This window comes from Ursus americanus, unplaced genomic scaffold (assembly GCF_024610735.1).
Source record: "Ursus americanus isolate L20-20 unplaced genomic scaffold, mUrsAme1.1.p SCAF_74, whole genome shotgun sequence".
Taxonomy (NCBI): domain Eukaryota; kingdom Metazoa; phylum Chordata; class Mammalia; order Carnivora; family Ursidae; genus Ursus; species Ursus americanus.
The window spans coordinates 37,498-56,034 of NW_028273656.1; the positions used below are offsets into that span (position 1 = coordinate 37,498).

The 18,537-nt window shown below is 45.6% G+C and overlaps 1 long non-coding RNA gene across 1 annotated transcript in view; it reads left to right on the plus strand.

Annotated features, from left to right (window-relative positions):
- The first annotated feature begins 1,115 nt into the window (after positions 1–1,115).
- The window catches only part of LOC148106725 (uncharacterized), a 34,810-nt gene continuing 17,388 nt past the window's right edge, over positions 1,116–18,537 (plus strand). Inside the window, exon 1 of the long non-coding RNA XR_015723592.1 lies at positions 1,116–1,174. This is a non-coding gene — a long non-coding RNA (uncharacterized LOC148106725). The remainder of the gene's footprint in view (positions 1,175–18,537) is intronic.

The following is an 18,537-nucleotide window of genomic DNA, read 5'->3' on the forward strand; positions in this document are numbered from 1 at the left end:
ATTTAAAAACACTCAGCTCAGCCTCTTCTACAAAGTGAGCCAATGCTTATAAACAAGGCTAAAATATTCCCTTACCGGCGATGACTTCCCAGCCATCGTAGTGTTTAACTGGTATGACTGTGACTTACATTAGTCAACATTTGCAGAGAAAGAACTTAGTGCATCCAGGGGGCACTTCATGTTGAAATTAGTTTGTGACAATGAGCTACTGTGTTTTATACTGTAGTCCAAGGGAATGGTGCCAGACATCTCTAAGGTGTCTAGCAGTTCTACAATTCTGATTTTAAGTGGTCTGTGTGCTTCAGAGATTTGGGCAGGAGAAGGGCAGGAGTCCAGAGACTGTGAACACTTCTGTTACCTGTGCTGACCATGGAGCAGGTAGCCTTCTGTGGGCATCATTTTGATTTCTTGGTACTCTTGTGAAAGGTGCTTTTGTCTCAAATTCCTCCATTTAGGAGCAATTATAATGATAAAAGTAATGTTTATCTTATATCATCTGTGGGCCCTGATCCTGGGCTCCCAGGGAAGCTATCCTTTAACATTTTACCCGGCTCAAAATGACTGGGCAAAACCTCAAAGCATGGGCCCTATTTCTGCCCCAAGCACATGTTGTACATCTGTTTCGAGAAGAAAACAATAACCAAAAATGCCAACATGAAGATAAGAAAAAATCAAGAACCTCTTTGGCTCCCATAAGATTAAAGTCATACTGACATGTACATACTGAAAATGCATGAAATCATTGCATGTCCTAAAGCCCAAGCCTTGGAGGGTCTGAGAGCCACTGACCTTGCCCAGAACCAGGCACACCCCAGCAGGGAGGGCTGGTGCAGAAAGGGAAGGGGCAGGACGCTGAGGGTGGTCTGCAGCTAGAGGGGTCCCTGGAAGGGGCCAGGTGTGTGGGGGGAGCCCGGCCCACGACCCCACCCATGCCCGTGCTGGGTGTTGAGTAGAGGAGGCGCCTCTTGGACCCCCTGCACTTTCAGGGTTCCAGGGGCTTGAGGGCGGGTTGCCCGGCATCCAAGGGGCTAGGGCACCACCCTCCCCGACCAATCACCGCTTGGGGGTGGAGCTACGTCTCTGTGGGCGGTCCCAGAGTTGCAGCGGGTTGCAGACCTGGGGCAGAAGAAGGGGCACTGGGAGAGAGAGAGTTGCCCTGCGGAGGTCCGGGCTGGTGAGTGAGCAGCATGCCCCGGGGTGGGGGTCGGGGGGTAGGGTGCGCCCCAGGTGGGAGGCAGGGTTCTGGAAGGGCACGTGGAGAGGGTTCATTGTGGGGACTCAGGTGAGTTTTCTTTTTCCCTTTAAAGTCTCTTCCGCCCCATGTCCTCAACTGGCCTTATTCCCCATACCCGTGAACTCCAGGGCGCCCACTCACCTGAGCTTTTGTGGGATGGGTTGCAGAATTTCAGGGTTTCCCCTGTTCCCCGGGAAGAGTGCGGGCAAGGACCTCACAGAATCCCCACCTTCAGTGGGGTGTCCCCCGGTTCTCTGACACAGTGCAGGTGATGCATCTTGAGCAGTACCCCGAGTTCAGCAGGGTGTGCCCTGGTCCCCCAGGCACAGGTGTGGCAGTAGCAAGCCCCAGAGCCATCCCCCAACTTCAGCATTATGCCCCGTGTGCCCCCGAGTTAGTGGTAATTGGCTGTTAGAATCATGCAGGAAAATCCTCCAGGTGGGGGCCTGGAGGCGGGCGTAAACCAGACCCCACTCTAGTTGCATTGGGAATAGACGAATTGAGGGTTTCTTTAGAAGAGTAAGTCTGCTTTCCAGAAAAGGCAAGGTCATTGGTCTATTGAGAATGAAGATAATTAGTGCTAAACAACAAGTATGTGTTGCCCCTTCGTCCAGAAACCGAAGCAGGTGTGCAGGCTTTAGGTCAGAGGTGCCTTCTTCTCCCCAGCTGACAGCACTTCTCTGCTCTGGCTCCATGAGACTCGAGGTTTTGAACGTCAGCATCTGAGTCAGGGAGGCAGCTTGTCACAGGACGCCAGTGTTCAGAGAAAACACAGCTATTTTGGCATAATGTCCTATCTATGTCAGGACTGGAGGTAAAACCTCTCATTATCCCAAAACCTCCTGGGCTTTTCTCTTTTCTCTAGTTGAGCCACAAAGTAAAATTGAAGTAGCTGTCAGCATTCTGGGTTTGGTGCAAGAATTACTTAGTTTCCCTGCAGGTAGAACTTTGCAGGGGATCACAATTTCTCTGTCCATTTATTGCTTACAAATGTATTTTGACTATCTGTTTCCTAGGAACCCTCTTTTATTAGAAAGGGAAGGTGAGATTCACTCTGTGCCTGTTTGTAACATCTAATTTGTTCCTTCGTCTAACAATGTTTATTCAATTGGGCCTAAGATATGGTTGAGTGGCCAGCATCTAGAGTTAGGTGGCTTTTTTTCATCTGATACAGACTTGGATGATGTCATTTGACAAAGGTGATGTTTCATCATTGATTAGTTTATTCACCAGAAGAGTTAAAATTAGGGTGGAGGGAAAATTCAAAATTATCCAAATGGGCCTGTTCCTGTTTAAAAGTTGAGCTTGACTTTCTAGTTTTACTATTATCTCGATATTTTGAGGTGCCATATTCTGTCTGTAGTTTCTTTGGTGGTGGAGTCAGAAGGAGAGTCTGGGAATTCTTTTGGATAGTGGCATGCTGGTGGCTTCAAGGGGCTTGGCGTCAGGAGCCTTGGGGTGAATTCTGCAACTGCTTGCCTGACCCTGGGTGCATCTCGCAGAGGTTTTGTTTCCTCTTATGAAATTGCCAGCAGATAATGTTCTGCTTAAAGGGGAACCCTCCCATCCTGTTGGTGGGAATGCAGAGTGGTGCAGACAGTCTGGGAAACAGTGTGGGGGTTCCTCAAAAAGTTAAACATTGAACAACCACATGATCCAGCAATTGCTCTCCTAGGTGCTTACCCAAAAGATACAAAAATGCACATTCGAAGGGGGTACATGCACCATGATGTTTATAGCAACAATGTCCACAGTAGCCAAACTATGGAGAGAATCCCAAAGTCCATGCACTGATGAATGGATAAAGCAGATGTGGGATACGTATATATATGTATATATGTATATGTGTGTGTATATATATATATATGGGAATATGACCCAGCTTCAAAAAGAATGAAATCTTACCATTTGCAAGGATGTGGATGGATCTAGAGTGTATTAAGCTAAGCAAAATTAGTGAGGAAAGACAAATATCCTATGCTCTCACGCTTGTGGAATTTCAGAAAGAAAACAGATGAACAGAGTTGAGGGGTGATGAGAAAGGCAAACAAGGAAATAGACTCAACCTTGGAGAACAAACTGAGTGTTGCTGCAGGACAGGGGCGTGGGGGGAAGAGTTAAATGGGTGAGGGGTATTAAGGAGGGCGCTTGTGATGAGCACCGGGTACTGTATGCAGGTGAGGAATCACTAAATCCTACCCCTGAAGCGAATATTCCATGGCATGTGAACTAACTGGAATTTAAGTAAAAGAAGAAAGGAAAAAGTGTTCTGCTTCATGAAGAGTGAGGTAAAATTGTAGTGATTTGGGCTGTACTGTTCTATAGATGATAGTTGTAAAACACCCTGTTGTAAGATACACTAGTTTCTTATCACATAAGGAGTCCTCAGAAAGCTGCAATGAAAGATTCAGATCTCAGAGCATGTTCATGTTCCACTGATATGTTACAGTTTGCACAGGTAGGACAGAAGGAGAGAAAGGCAACAGAAGGGGAAAGTAGGTGTGAACCTTTCATTAGTTAGCATTATAGCTTTCTCATGAAAGCCTTGCGCCAGTGTGATTTTGCAAGAAGAGGGGGAATCCGGGAGCTTTGCAGGAGACGGGGGAGTTCCAGGTCTGGGTAAAGCTGACAGGGGTCCCAGAGGAGAGCTGAATGCATTCTGCAGCAGGGTGTGGGCAGGGTGGGCTCCAGGGGTGGCTGTGGGTCTCCTGTGTGAGAGTTGTGACAGGTGAGGGCTGTGTGCAAGTTCCTGGCTGAGGACAAGTGAGGCACAGGTGGAGAGCTGGCAGAAAACCTTTTTCTGGGCCTCCAGCCTCACCCAACACACACAGCCTCACCTTCTGTCCCTGTCACTCCTATTCAGACTTCTCAGAAGGCGAGTGAGAACACATCAAGAGCATTCTAAACAGAAGGGAAAGCATGTGCAAAGGCTCTGGGGCAGGAGAATTCCAGATATGTCCAGGAGCAGCAAGAAGGCCCTGTGGCCACAGGGGACAGCTTAGGACATGACCTCAGGGAGGTGACAGAGGGCGACAGAAAGCCATTCCAGGGCTATAACCCCATGAGACCCTGTTTCACTAGGCCATCGTGGCTACAGCGTTGAGAACAGATGACAGAGGGTTGAAGATGGCAAGGCAGGTCAATGACGAAGCTTTTCCAGGAACTCAGGCACTGTGGACCAGACAGGTGGCCTTGGATGGAGTGGTTAGACCTATTCTGGGTCCATTTTGAAGATGGAGCTCACAGGATTTGCTGATGAGTTAGCTATTAGGAGCAGGAGAACGGAGGAATTGGGGTAACTCCCAGCTGTTGTGGGTTGTCCCGATCGAGGGGAAGGAGAGGGTTTCTGGGGTAAGGAGGTAGTCCGTGTTCCGCATGCTGAGGAAGGTGCCTTTCCCGGTGGATCTGCTGAGGTTTGTGTCTGGGAGAACCTTTCACATCTCCTCCCTCAGCAATGCTCAAGTACAAGTATCCCCCAGCTTTTAAACGTTCACAGTAAGACACTTGGCTTTCTTGAAAGAACTACGTTATTACCCAGCTTCAGTGAGAGGAAGAGACCTAAAGAGGATTTCCCTCTTATGAAAAAAGGTGAACAGTGAGAATCGCGTTCAGCATCTGTTTTGGGGAGAAGCACGACAGAGGCGGCGTGCACCCCAACCAGCTCCTTCCGCTGGGAACCGCTCTCCGCATCCAGCCACCAGCACTTTGAATTGTGTCTGTGAGCCTCTGCTGTGCTTTATCTTCATTTATGCTGGGCCTCCGTTAGAAACTTGTGTCCTGAGGCCTAAGAAAAGCCAAAGAGAAGGAATCTTGGAGTCTGAGCACACTGTCCAATTTTTCCGTGTAAATGAACGGTCATCCCTTCTTTACACCATTTCTGCTGTGCAAGGTTTCTCAGAAGCCCTGTACTTTCAAAGAGCAGGGAAACCTATACCCCATGCTGCGGGGTTAGTTTTAGTCTCCATGCTGGACAGAACATTTCATGACTGTCGGATTTTCTCACTCAAACATTGAGACTTGGACCACCTTCACCCGTTTCTACCACCCCATCCCCGAATCTGGCACCTACCAATCTGCTCTCAGTATCTATGCGTTCAGTATTTGTTTATTCCACGTGGAATGTACATGAGAGCATCTGGTATTTGTCTTTCTGTGTCTGAGTTACTTGGCATAAGGCCCCCAAGGTCTGTGTTTCCATGTCTGGTTCTTGTGAATAATGCTGCAGTGAACGTGGGAGTGCATCTGTCTTTTTGAGGCAGTATTTTTGTGTTCTCCAAATCAATACTCAGTAGAGCCATTACTGGGTCATGTGGTAGTTGTATTTATTTTTTCAGGAACCTCCATACCGTTTGTCACAGTGGCTGCACCAATTTCCATTCCCACCAGCAGCGCACAGTGTCTCCTCGTCTGCACGCCCTTGACCCCACCTGGTGTCTGTCTCTGGGACAATTGCTGTTCCAACAGTTGTGAGGGGATAGCCGATTGTGGGTTTGACTGATGTTTCCCTGACGATGCTCAGTGATGTCGAACAACTTTTTCTGTCTGTTGGCACCTGTGTGCCATCTTTGGACAGTATCTATTCACATATTCACCCCATTTTTTATACAGTTTTTTTTTGTTTTGATTTGTATGAGTGTTGTGTGCATTTTGGATATTAGCCTCTTCTCACACATATGATTCGCAGATATTTTTTTCTTATTGGGTCAGTGGCCTTTTAAGTTTTTGATGGTTTCTTTTGCCGTGTGGAAGATTTCAGTTTGATGTTGTTCCACTTGTTTATTTTTGCTTTTGTTGCCTTTGCATTTGGTGTCCGATCTGAAGACTCTTTGCCAAAACCAATGTCGAGAGACTTAGTACCTGTGTCTTCTTGGAGGTTTATGGATTCGGGTCTTATGTTCAAATCATTCATCCATTAAAAATTTTGTGTGTGGTGTAAGAAAGTGACCCAGTTATATTCTTCTGCATTTAGTGTCCAGTTTGCCTGTTACCGCTCACTGAAGAGACAGTCCTTCCCTCATGGCATATCTTCTGCTGCTGTGTCGTAAGTTAGGGTCATCTACGTGTGGGTAAGTTTCTGAGCTTTCTGTTCTGTTCCACTGACCTGGTGTCTGTGTTTCTGCCAGTACCATCCTGTTTAGATGACAACAGCTTTGTAATCTAGCTTGAAATCCAGGAGTGTGTTGACTGCACCTTTCTTTCTCCAGGTTGCTTTGGGTATTTGGGGTCTTTTGTGATTCCATACAAGTTTGAGGACTGTTTTCTATTTCCTCGAATAATGCCACTGGAATTCAGATGGGGATTTCATCACATCTGTCGATTGCTTTGGGTACGATGGACATGTTCACATAATTAACTCTTCCAGTTAAGGAGCATGGCGTATGCTTCCATTTGTTTGTGTTGCCTTCCAAATCTTTGACCCATACATTCTGCCCCCCTCGACACACATGTTTTTCATTTCTTTTCTGCCATGTGTTGAGTGTACTATGTCTTTCTCATTGTTGGTTACTTTTATTCCTAGATTTTTTTTTTTGATGCAATTGTAAATGGCATTGCTTTTTTAATTTCTCTTTGCGAAAGTGTGTCATCAGTATACAGAAATGCAAGAAGTTGGGTCATCTGGGTGGCTCCATAGGTGAAGCGTCTGCCTTCTGCTCAGGTCAGAGTTCTGGGATCGAGCCCCGTGTTGGGCTCCCCGCTTAGCGAGGGTCTGCTTCTCCGTCTTTCTGACACTCCCCCGGCTCGTGCTTTTTCTCTTCCTGTCAAATAAATAAATAAAATCTGAAAAAAAATAAAGACAACAGGTCTCTGTATATTGACTTTATATCCTGCAGCTTTCTTGAATTTGTTTATTCTAACAGGTTTTTTTTTTTTTTTTTTTTTTTTTTTTGTGGAATCTTTTGGGATTTCATGTCATTTGCAAATAGTGACCGTTTTCCTGTATGGATTTCATATCTTTCTCTTTTTTTAAAATGATGTTAGTCACCCTACAGTACTTCATTTGTTTTTGATGTAGTGTTCCAGGATTCATTGTTTGCATATAACACCTAGTGCTCATTATGACACGTGCCCTCCTTAATACCCATCACCAGGATAACCCATTCCCCTACCCCTCCCTTTCTGCAACCTTCAGTTTGTTTCCCAGTGTCAATAGTCTCTCATGGTTCATCTCCCCCTCTCATTCCCCACCTTCACTTTTCCCTTCCTTCTCCTAATGTCCTCCATGCTATTCCTTCCATTCCACATAGGAGTGAAACCATATGATAATTGTCTTTCTCTGCTTGACTTAATTTCACTTAGCATAATCCCCTCCTGGTCCATCCACGTTGGTGCAAATGGTGGGTATTCATCCTTTCTGATGACTGAGTAATATTCCATTGTATAGATGAACCACATCTTCTTTGTCCATTCATCTGCTGAAGGACATCTTGGCTCCTTCCACAGTTTGGCTATTAGGGACATTGCTGCTATGAACATTGGGATACAGGTGCCCCTTCTTTTCATTACTCTGTGTCTATGGGGTAAATACCCAGTAGTGCAATTGGTGGGTCGTAGGATAGCTCTGTGTTCAACGTCTTGAGGAATCTCCATATTGTTTTCAAAAGTGGCTGTACCAGCTTGAATTCTCACGAGTAGTGGTAGAGGGCTCCCCTTTCTCCACATCCTCTCTGACTTTTTTTAATTTCCTGTCTTGTTAATTTCTTCTCAAGATTTTATTTATTTATTCCACAGAGATAGAGACAGCCAGCGAGAGAGGGAACACAAGCAGGGGGAGTGGGAGAGGAAGAAGCAGGCTCATAGCGGAGGAGCCTGATGTGGGGCTCCATCCCATAATGCTGGGATCACGCCCTGAGCCGATGGCAGACGCTTAACCGCTGTGCCACCCAGGTGCCCCCGGCCTTGTTAATTTTAACCATTCTAACTGGTGTAAGGTGGTATCTCATTGTAGTTTTGATTTGTATTTGCCTGATGGCAAGTGATGTGGAGCATTTTTTTCGTGTGTCTGTTGGCCATTTGTATGTCTTCTCTGGACAAGTATCTCTTTGTGTCTTCTGCCCATTTTTTGGGTGTCGAGTTTGAGGAGTTCTTTATAGATCTTGGATACCAGCCCTTTATCTGTAATATCATTTGCAGATATCTTCTTCGATTCCGTAGGTTGCCTTTTTGTTTTGTTGATCGTTTGCTTTGCCGTGCAGAAACTTTTTATCTTGATGAAGTGCCAATAGTTCATTTTTGCTTTTATTTCCTTTGCCTTTAGAGACGTGGCTTGCAAGAAGTTGTTGTGTCCAAGGTTGAAGAGTTCTTTTGATTTTGATATGAGACAGGAATCCATTATCTTTCTTTCCTGATTGCATTCGAGTCCTCTGTCTTTCTTGGTGAGTCTAGCTAAGTTTGTCAGTTTTGTTTATCTTTCCAAAAAAGGCAGCTCTCATTTTCATTGTGTGGTTTTTTTGTTTTTTTTTTGTCTTTTTAGTCTCTGTTGGATTTATTTATGCATTCCTTTTTGTTATTTCCTTATTTCTACTAATTTGGGGCTTTGTTTGCTGTTTTTTTTTTTCTACTTCTTTACCACAGAAATCAGGTTGTTTATTGGAGAGCATTCTCATGGATTGATGAAGACTTGAATTTCTATGAACGTCCCCCCCGTAGAGCTACTTTTGCTGCATCCCATAAGTTTTTGTAGGTTGTCTTTTTCATCAGTGTCAAGGTACTTCTAAATTTTTTTTGATTTCTTCTTTGACTGTTGGTTGTTCAGTAGCATGTTGTTAAATCTCCACATATTTTTTTAAGATTATTTAAGTATCTGGCAGAGAGTGAGACAGCGAGAGAGGGAACGCAAGCAGGGGGGTGGGAGAGGGAGAAGCGGGCTTCCCACTGAGCAAGGAGCCTGATTCGGGGCTAGATCCCAGGCTCCTGGGATCACGACCTGAGCTGAAGGCAGATCCTTAATGACTGAGCCACCCAGGCCCCCCAATCTCCACCTGTTTTTGACTGTCCCATTTTTTTCTTGAGACTGATTTCTAGTTTCATATCATTGTGGTTGGACAAGATTTGTAGCAGAAGGTGAAGAGAGCATTCAGATGAAAGGTTTGTTTCCTGGAGGGTTTTCTGAGGGCAGACCATGAGTTCCGTGGGGACGGAGGAAGGTTTTGTGAGACGGGGGGTGGGGTTAACCCTTGTTAGAATTACTGACTACTACCATGCAGGCTGTGTGCTACCGTTCACACCATAGTCCTGATGGGCTTGTACTTCATTAGAAATATTTTCTAGGAGGTGTAGGCATAGGCTTCTCTAAAAGAAAGGTGCCATGTGGGTTCATGGCATGACCCCAGGTCAGCAACCAGGATGTATGGTATTGTGGGGGATCAGAACCAGGCTTTCTGTGGGAAGTGACGGAAATAGGGTATGGTGAGCTCCATGACCTCATAGGTGAGGTCCCGAGTGACCCACTGGGTGTTGGGTTCCGTGGATCTGTTTCATCAGGTGCTGTGGAATTCAGGGACACCCTCCTGTCTGTGGATTTGTGTGGAGACAGGTAGACATCAGTGTCTGGCCAGGCACGAGGGTCGCACTGGACCACCACCAGAGGTGCAGCATGCGGGGGAGCCACTGCTTGGTTTCCACGAAAGCTGACCAGGGTCTGTGACCGTGATTCCTAGCAGCTGCAAGGGGAGAGGAGGCCGGGGGTGGTGCACACTTCCTAGACTTGTGGTCAGGACTAGTCTGGAGCCCACTGAAGTCAGCCACACCTGGCACAGAAGGCCCCCAGTCAGTGTAGCTGTGGGCACTGCTCCCATGGCACTTTCGGGCCGGCTCCATGCTGCCACCTCCTGCTTTTCATCATCATCTTCAAGGTCGTGTGCCTCTGCTCTTGCCCCATGGCCTCCGGGGTATTGTCCGTCCTCCATCTGGCCCTCGTCCCTGGTGCCCTGTGCAGTCCGATGCCAGGGTAGCCTTCTCGAGACAAACATCTGGCCCTGATGGAACACTTCCATGGATCTCGTGTGATGCGAGGATGATGTCCTGCCCTGGAAGGGGGCTGCAGGTCCCCAATCAGGAGAGCCATGTCTCCCTTTTCAGCATGGCCTGCCCTCCCCTCAGTCTTCTTCAGGGAAGCTCTCCCCACTTCCTGAGATGACAGCTCTGAACTTAAAAGTGAATGTTATTTTACATATCTCTATGCCTTAGTTCATCCATGGCATGTCTTTCAACGCCGTTAGTGGTTTTTTTTTTTTTTTTTAGCAGTTCCGAAGGGCTGTCTGCTCAAGGAGGGGATGACCTGGGTGGGGCAGCTTTCCCTCTCATCTCCCTCAGCCTGTCGCTGAGCCCTGGGGCCAGCTGTCCCACTGAGGATTGAGGGACCCGAGCCAGCCCATCCTGAGCCCAGGCTGTGTGTCAGCTGTGTAGACTGATGCGTGTCGGAGCGGTGGGCAGCTGGCATAGGCCAGGGGCAGGCAGTGTCTCCCCATTCCTTCCCTCCCTTCCTCCCAGAGGTAGCTCAGAGCAGCCTTCAACCCCTGCATCTCCAGATCCCTTGACCTATGCCTCCTGTGTTCAGCTGGTGACCTTGGAGTTTCGCATGGATTCTACCTCCCATACCCTCTCCTGTAGCAGTTCCTGGATCAGGGGAGGGGTCGGACCCTTGTCTGATTTTGGTCTTCTTCCTGTCCCGCACCAAGCCCACCCACCTTTGCATCTTCCATGTATGTGCTTGGAAGCAAGTCCATCCACAGGGAACCTATTAGCCAAATGGATCCAGGTAATGAACATTGAAGTAGAGATCCAGGATCCATAATAAACCTGCTCGGAAACCTGTCCCAAAGTCTGTGACTCTCTCACACTGAAACAGAAACAATAATAGCTTTCTGGACTGTGAAGTGACATGTGTCTCTACTTCCAATCTTGAAGGCATAGGTGCTGAGCCTGGACAGAAAAGGACCATGGCTCCCGTGGGCTGGGATCCACAGTAAGAACTCAGTGAAATCTGAATTCGAGGCATAGAATAAATAATTATTGTAGAGTGAATCCTCCCAAGTAGGGCTTATGCACATTGCAGAGGAAAAGCTTTTTCAAAGAGGTTCCTGAAAGAAAAATCTTTTTAAAAAATTTATTTTAATTCCAGTAGAGCTAACATACAGTGTTACATTCGTTTCAGGTGTACAAGAGAGTGATTCAGTAATTCTATATATTACTCAGTGGTCATCCAGAAAAGTGTCCTCTTAATCCGCTTCATCTATTTCACTCATCCCTCTATGCACCTCCTCCTCTCTGGTAACCATCCGTTTGTTTTCTCTTGTTAAGAGTTTGTATTTTGGTGTGTCTCCTTTTTCTCTTTTATTTATTTAGTTTTGTTTGTTTTTTAAGTTCCGTATAAGAGTGACATCATATGGGATTTGTCTTTCTCTGACTGACTGATTTCAGTTAGGATAATACTCTCTAGCTCCATCCATGTGGCTGCAAATGGCAAGGTTTCATTCAAGCCTAGTAATACTCCATTGTGTGTGTGTGTGTGTGTGAATACACACATCTTTTTTTTTTTTAATAATGATTTTTTATTATATTATGTTAGTCACCATACAGTACATCCCCGGTTTTCGATGTAAGGCTCGATGATTCATTAGTTGTGTATAACACCCAGTGCACCATGCAATACGTGCCCTCCTTACTACCCATCACCAGTCTATCCCATTCCCCCACCCCCCTCCCCTCTGTAGCCCTCAGTTTGTTTCTCATAGTCCATAGTCTCTCATGTTTCATTCCCCCTTCTGATTACCCCCCTTTTCTTTATCCCTTTCTTCCCCTACTGATCATTCTAGTTCTTATGTTCCATAGATGAGAGAAATCATATGATAGTTGTCTTTCTCTGTTTGACTTATTTCACTAAGCATTATCTCCTCCAGTGCCATCCATGTTGTAGCAAATGTTGAGAACTCATTCTTTCTGATTGCTGAGTAATATTCCATTGTATATATGGACCACAACTTCTTAATCCAGTCATCTGTTGAAGGGCATCTCGGCTCCTTCCACGATTTAGCTGTTGTGGACGTTGCTGCTATGAACATTGGGGTGCATATGGCCCTTCTCTTCACTACGTCTGTATCTTTGGGGTAAACACCCAGTAGTGCAATGGCTGGATCATAGGGTAGCTCAATTTTTAACTTTTTAAGGGACCTCAACACGGTTTTCCAGAGTGGCTGTACCAACTTGCATTCCCACCAACAATGTAGGAGGGATCCCCTTTCTCCACATCCTCTCCAACATTTGTTGTTTCTTGCCTTGTCTATTTTTGCCATTCTAACTGGCGTAAGGTGGTATCTCAGTGTGGTTTTGATTTGAATTTCCTTGATGGCTAATGATTTTGAACATTTTTTCATGTGTCTGTTAGCCATTTGTAGGTCTTCATTGGAAAAGTGTCTGTTCATATCTTCTGCCCATTTTTTGATTTGTTTATTTGTTTCTCGTGTATTGAGTTTGAGAAGTTCTTTGTAGATCTTGGATACCAGTCCTTTATCTGTAGTGTCATTTGCAAATATCTTCTCCCATTCCGTGGGCTGCCTCTTAGTTTTTCTGACTGTTTCCTTGGCTGTGCAGAAACTTTTAATCTTGATGAAGTCCCATAAATTCATTGTATCTTTTGTTTCTCTTGCCTTTGGGGATGTATCATGAAAAAGGTTGCTTTGGCCGATGTCGTAGAGGTTGCTGCCTATGTTCTCCTCTAGAATTTTGATGGATTCGAGGTCTTCATCCATCGAGGTCTTTCATCCATTTGGAGTTTATTTTTGTGTATGGTGTGAGATAGTGGTCAAGTTTCATTCTTTTGCATGTAGCTGTCCAATTTTCCCAGCACCATTTATTGAAGAGACTGTCTTTTTCCCACCGGATGTTTTTTCCTGCTTTATCAAATATTAGTTGCCCAAAGAGCTGAGGGTCCATTTCTGGGCTCTCTATTCTGATCCATTGGTCTATGTGTCTGTTTTTGTGCCAGTACCATGCTGTCTTTGTGATCACAGCTTTGTAGTACAGCTCGAAATCCGGCATTGTGATGCCCCCAGCTTTGTTTTTCCTTTTCAACAGTTCCTTGGTGATTCGGGGTCTTTTCTGGTTCCATACAAATTTAAGGACTATTTGTTCCAGTTCTTTGAAAAACGTTCTCGATATTTTGATCGGGATAGCATTGAAAGTGTAGATTGCTCTGGGTAGCGTGGACATTTTAACTATGTTAATTCTTCCAATCCATGAGCATGGAATATCTTTCCATCTTTTTATGTCTTCCTCAATGTCTTTTGAGAGTGATTTATAGTTTCTAGAATAAAGGTCCTTTACGTCTCTGGTTAAGTTAATTCCAAGGTAACGTATGGTTTTTGGTGCTATTGTAAATGGGATGGATTCCCTGATTTCTCTTTCTTCGTTCTCGTTATCGTGTACAGAAATGCAACTGATTTCTGAGCATTGATTTTGTATCCCGCCACGTTACTGAATTGCTCTATAACTTCTAATAGTTTGGGAGTGGCTTCTTTTGGGTTTTCCATATAGAGTATCATGTCATCTGCGAAGAGAGACATTTTGACTTCTTCTTTGCCGATTTGAATACCTTTGATCCCTTTTTGTCGTCTGATTGCTGTTGCAAGGACTTCTAGTACTATGTTGAATAATAGTGGCGAGAGTGGGCATCCTTGTCGTGTTCCTGATCTTAAGGGAAAGGCTTCCAGCTTTTCCCCATTGAGAATAATATTTGCAGTAGGCTTTTCATAGATGGCTTTTATGAGATTGAGAAATGTACCTTCTATTCCTACACTCTGAAGGGTTTTAATCAGGAAAGATGCTGTATTTTGTCAAATGCTTTTTTGGCATCGATTGAGAGGATCATATGGTTCTTGAGTCTTTTCTTGTTGATATGATGTATCACGCTGATTGATTTGCGAATATTGAAACACGCTTGCATCCCAGGTATGAATCCCACTTGATCGTGGTGGATAATCCTTTTAATGAACTGTTGGATTCTATTAGCAAGTATCTTGTTGAGGATTTTGGCATCCATATTCATTAGGGAAATCGGTCTGTCATTCTCCTTTTTGAGGGGGTCTTTGCCTGGTTTGGGGATCAAGGTAATATTGGCCTCATAGAATGAGTTTGGTAGCTTTCCTTCTGTTTCTATTTTTTGAAATAGCTTTAGGAGAATAGGTATTATTTCTTCTTTGAATGTTTGGTAGAATTCCCCAGGAAAACCATCCGGGCCTGGAGTTTTGTTATTTGGAAGGTTGTTTATCACTGACTCAATTTCTTCATCATTAATTGGCCTGTTTAAGAAATCAATTTCTTCCTGTTTCAATCTTGGTAGTTTATAGGTTTCCAGGAAGGATTCCATCTCTTCCAGATTGCTTAGTTTATTGGCATATAGCTGTTGATACAAATTTCTAATAATCCTTCCAATTTCAATGATGTTCGTCGTGACCTCTCCTTTTTCATTCATAATTTTAATAATCTGGGTCCTTTCTTTTTTCTTTTGGATAAGTCTTGCCAGTGGTCTGTCAATTTTATTGATTCTCTCCAAGAACCAGCTTCTAGTCCTGTTGATCTGCTCTACTGTACTTCTGGTTTCTGCTTGATTGATTTCAGCTTTAATTTTGGTCAACTGCTTCCTCGTGCGTGGATTAGGCCTGTCCCTCTGTTGCTGTTCCAGCTTCTTGAGGTGAGATAATAAAAACTGCATTTTAGATTTTTCTATTCTTTTGAGTGAGGCTTGGATGGCTATGTATTTCCTCCTTAGGACTGCCTTTGCAGTATCCCATAGGTTTTGGACTGTTGTATTTTCATTCCCATTGGTCTCCATAAATTGTTTAATTTGATTTTTGATTTCCTGGTTTATCGAGTCATTCCTGAGCAGGATGGTTCTTAGTCTCCAAGTGTTTGAGTTTCTTCCAAATTTTTCCTTGTGGTTGAGTTCCAATTTCAGAGCGTTGTGGTCTGAGAATATGCAGGGGATAATTTCAATCTTTTGGTATCGGCTGAGACCTGTTTTGTGTCCCAGAACATGGTCTATTCTTGAGAATGTTCCATGGGCATTAGAATAGAATGAGTATTCTTTGGTTCTGGGGTGTAGTGTTCTATATATATCTAAGAGGTCCAACTCGTCGAGTATGGAATTCAAAGCCTTTGATTCTTTGCTTAGTTTTTGCCAGGGTGTTCTGTCTATTTCTGAGAGCGGAGTGTTGAAGTCCCCTACTATTAATGTATTTTTATCTATATGTCTCTTTATTCTGGTTAAGAGTTGGCTTGTGTATCTTGCTGCTCCTCTGTTGGGGGCATATATATTTATAATTGTCATATCCACTTGTTGAATACTTCCTTTAAGAATAATATAGTGCCCTTCTGCGTCTCTAACTATAGTCTGTAGTTTAAAATCCAATTTATCTGATATGAGAATTGCTACCCCAGCTTTCTTTTGAGGTCCATTTGCGTGAAAGATGGTACTCCATCCCCTTACTCTCAGTCTGAATGCATCTTTGGGTTCGAAATGAGTCTCTTGTAGACAGCAAATGGATGGGTCATTTCTTTTTATCCAATCTGCAACCCTGTGGCGTTAAAGCAAGAATTTAAACCATTAATGTTAAGGCTGAGTACTGAGAGGTATGCTTTTAATTCTGCCATGTTGTCAGTAAAGTCTTTGTTTGTATTGGCTGTGACTTTCTGTTTTGTATCACTCTTGGGGCCTTTTTACTTTTATAGAACCCCCCGTAATATCTCCCGTAGGGCTGGTTTCGTGGTTACGAAATTGGCTAGTGACTGTCGATTCTGAAATGTCTTTATTTCTCCATCAATTCTGAATGACAGCCTTGCTGGATAAAGGATCCTTGGCTGCATGTTTTTCTCTGAAAGACCTTTAAAAATGCTCCCCCAACCCTTTCTCTCATTCCAGGTCTGTGTAGACAGGTCAGACGTAATTCTGATGCCTTTGCCTTGGTACGTGAGAAATTTCTTTGCCCTGGCCGCTTTCAATACCGTATCCTTGGATCTCATATTTGCGAAATGCACTATGACGTGACGTGGTGTAGGTCTGTCATGGTTGAGCTTGGGAGGGGTCATCTCTGCCGCTTGGACACGAATTTTTGTTTCCCTTGTTAGATTAGGGAAGTTTTCAGCTACAATTTGTTCAAATATCTCTTCAGACCTCTGTTTTTCTCCACCCCCTCGGGGATGCTGATGATTCTAACATTGGATCGTTTCGTTGAGTCAGTAATCTCCCGTAGCCAACATTCGTGGGCGTGGATTTTTTTAAGACCATCTTCTATTTTTATTTTTTCCTCTATTAACCCATCCTCCAATTCACTAACCCTTTCCTCCGCTTTGGTGACCCTGGCCGTCAGAGCCTCTAGTTTTGCCTGCATTTGGCTCATAGAATTTTTAATTTCTGTCAAATTCACTCTCATTTCCGCCCTTAGGGATTCTATATTCTCAGTAATATTTTCCTGAATACTTTTTTCAAGTCTACTCATTATCTTGACCATTGTTACTCTGAATTCCATTTCTGATAATTTGGTTACATCCATATCCGTTACTTCTGTGGCAGAGGCCACTGACTCACTGTCTTTTCTTTGCTGGGGGGGGGCTTCTCCTTCTTGTCATTTTAATGAGGGGAGGTTGCGGGGTTGTCCAGAGCCCAAAATTATTGACTGGGTCCCAGGCCGTGCCCCTTGTTTTATAGGGATCTTAGAGATGTGGGCTTCTTCTTTAAAGATTTTATTTATTTACTTATCTGAGAGAGGGAGACAGACAGTCAGCAAGAATGGAACAGAAGCAGGGGAGTGAGAGAGGAAGACGCAGGCTCCCAGCGGAGGAGCCCGATGAGGGACTCCTTTCCGGAACGCTGGGATCACGCCCTAAGCCGGAGACAGGCGCTCAATGACTGCGCCACCCAGGCGCCTCCGGTTGTGGGCTTCTTGATTTTTCAGCCTGCCTTCTGTGTTCTGGGGGAGGGGCCTGCCGCGCCGATACTCAGGCAACCCTGTTTGGGTAGAGTCTCCGTGTCCCCCACGAGGGGGGATGGGGATGGGCATGCTGTGAGCCGGTATTTCCAGGCTTTTGTTCTCTGGCGGCTTTCCCTGGCGGTCGGCTATGCCTCTTCTGAGAGTCAGAGCAGCAGAGGCTGCATTGTCACAGAACAGAGGGATTGCGGCCCGTTCTCCACTGATGTTCTGGCCACTTTAACTCTATTACTGTTGGTGCTGCTCAACCCTGCAGCGACCCGGGATGTGCGCACCAACTCGGCGACCCTGCCCTCACTTCCAGGGCCCGCGCATCTCTGTCCTTTGTGTTTCTAATGCCGCCAGCCACTGGCCGCCCAGTCTCTGTCCTTTGTGTTTCTAATGCCGCCAGCCACCGGCCGCCCCTGGCGCTCCCGGGTCTCCTGGTCTCAGTCTATGCCCGGTGAGCACACCAGGATTCCGGAGTTTCGTGAGAAGCCTGGTGGCGCGCGCACCCGGTTCAGGGTCTCAGTCTGCTGTTTTGCGGGTGCCGACCGCGAGTCCGCCCGCTCCCCCGTGCAGGTGGCCCGCCAGCCGCCAGCCGCCCCACGCGCGCTCCGGGAGTTCCCGGTCTCAGTCCGGATCCCGTGAGCACACCGGGATTCCGGTGTTCCGGGAGATGCCTGGTGGAGCGCGTTCACGGTTCACTGGTCTCAGTCCACTCTCGCGGGTGCCCTCCATGAGTCCGCCCGCTCCCCCGTGCAGGTGGCTGCCGCTTTTCGGCGCCCAAACGCGGCGGCTCCCTCCCCTTCCGTTTATCTTCCGATATCTGTGCACGGTTTACAGCTCCCCTCTTGGTACCTCAATACTCAGCGCTGGAGATGTTCATTTGTAGAGATCCAGATGTATCTTCCTGCGTCTCAGGCTGATTCTGTGGTTATTTAGGCTGGTCTGTTACCTATCCAGCTCGACTCAGGGGACCAGCTGAAAAAGGGGTCCCCTACTCCTCCGCCATCTTAACCCCTCCTGCCTGGACCACAACTTCTTAATCCAGTCATCCGTTGAAGGGCATCTTGGCTCCTTCCACGATATAGCTATTGTGAACAGCCCTGCTATGAACATTGGGGTTCATATGGCCCTTCTCCTCACTACGTCTGTATCTTTGGTTTAAATACCCAGTAGTGCAATGGCTGGACACAGGTTAGCTCTATTTTTAATCTTTTAAGGGACCTCCAAACTTTTTCCAAAGTGGCTGTACCAACTTGCATTCCCACCAACAATGTAGGAGGGATCCCCTTTCTCCACATCCTCTCTAACAATTGTTTCTTGCCTTGTCAATTTTTG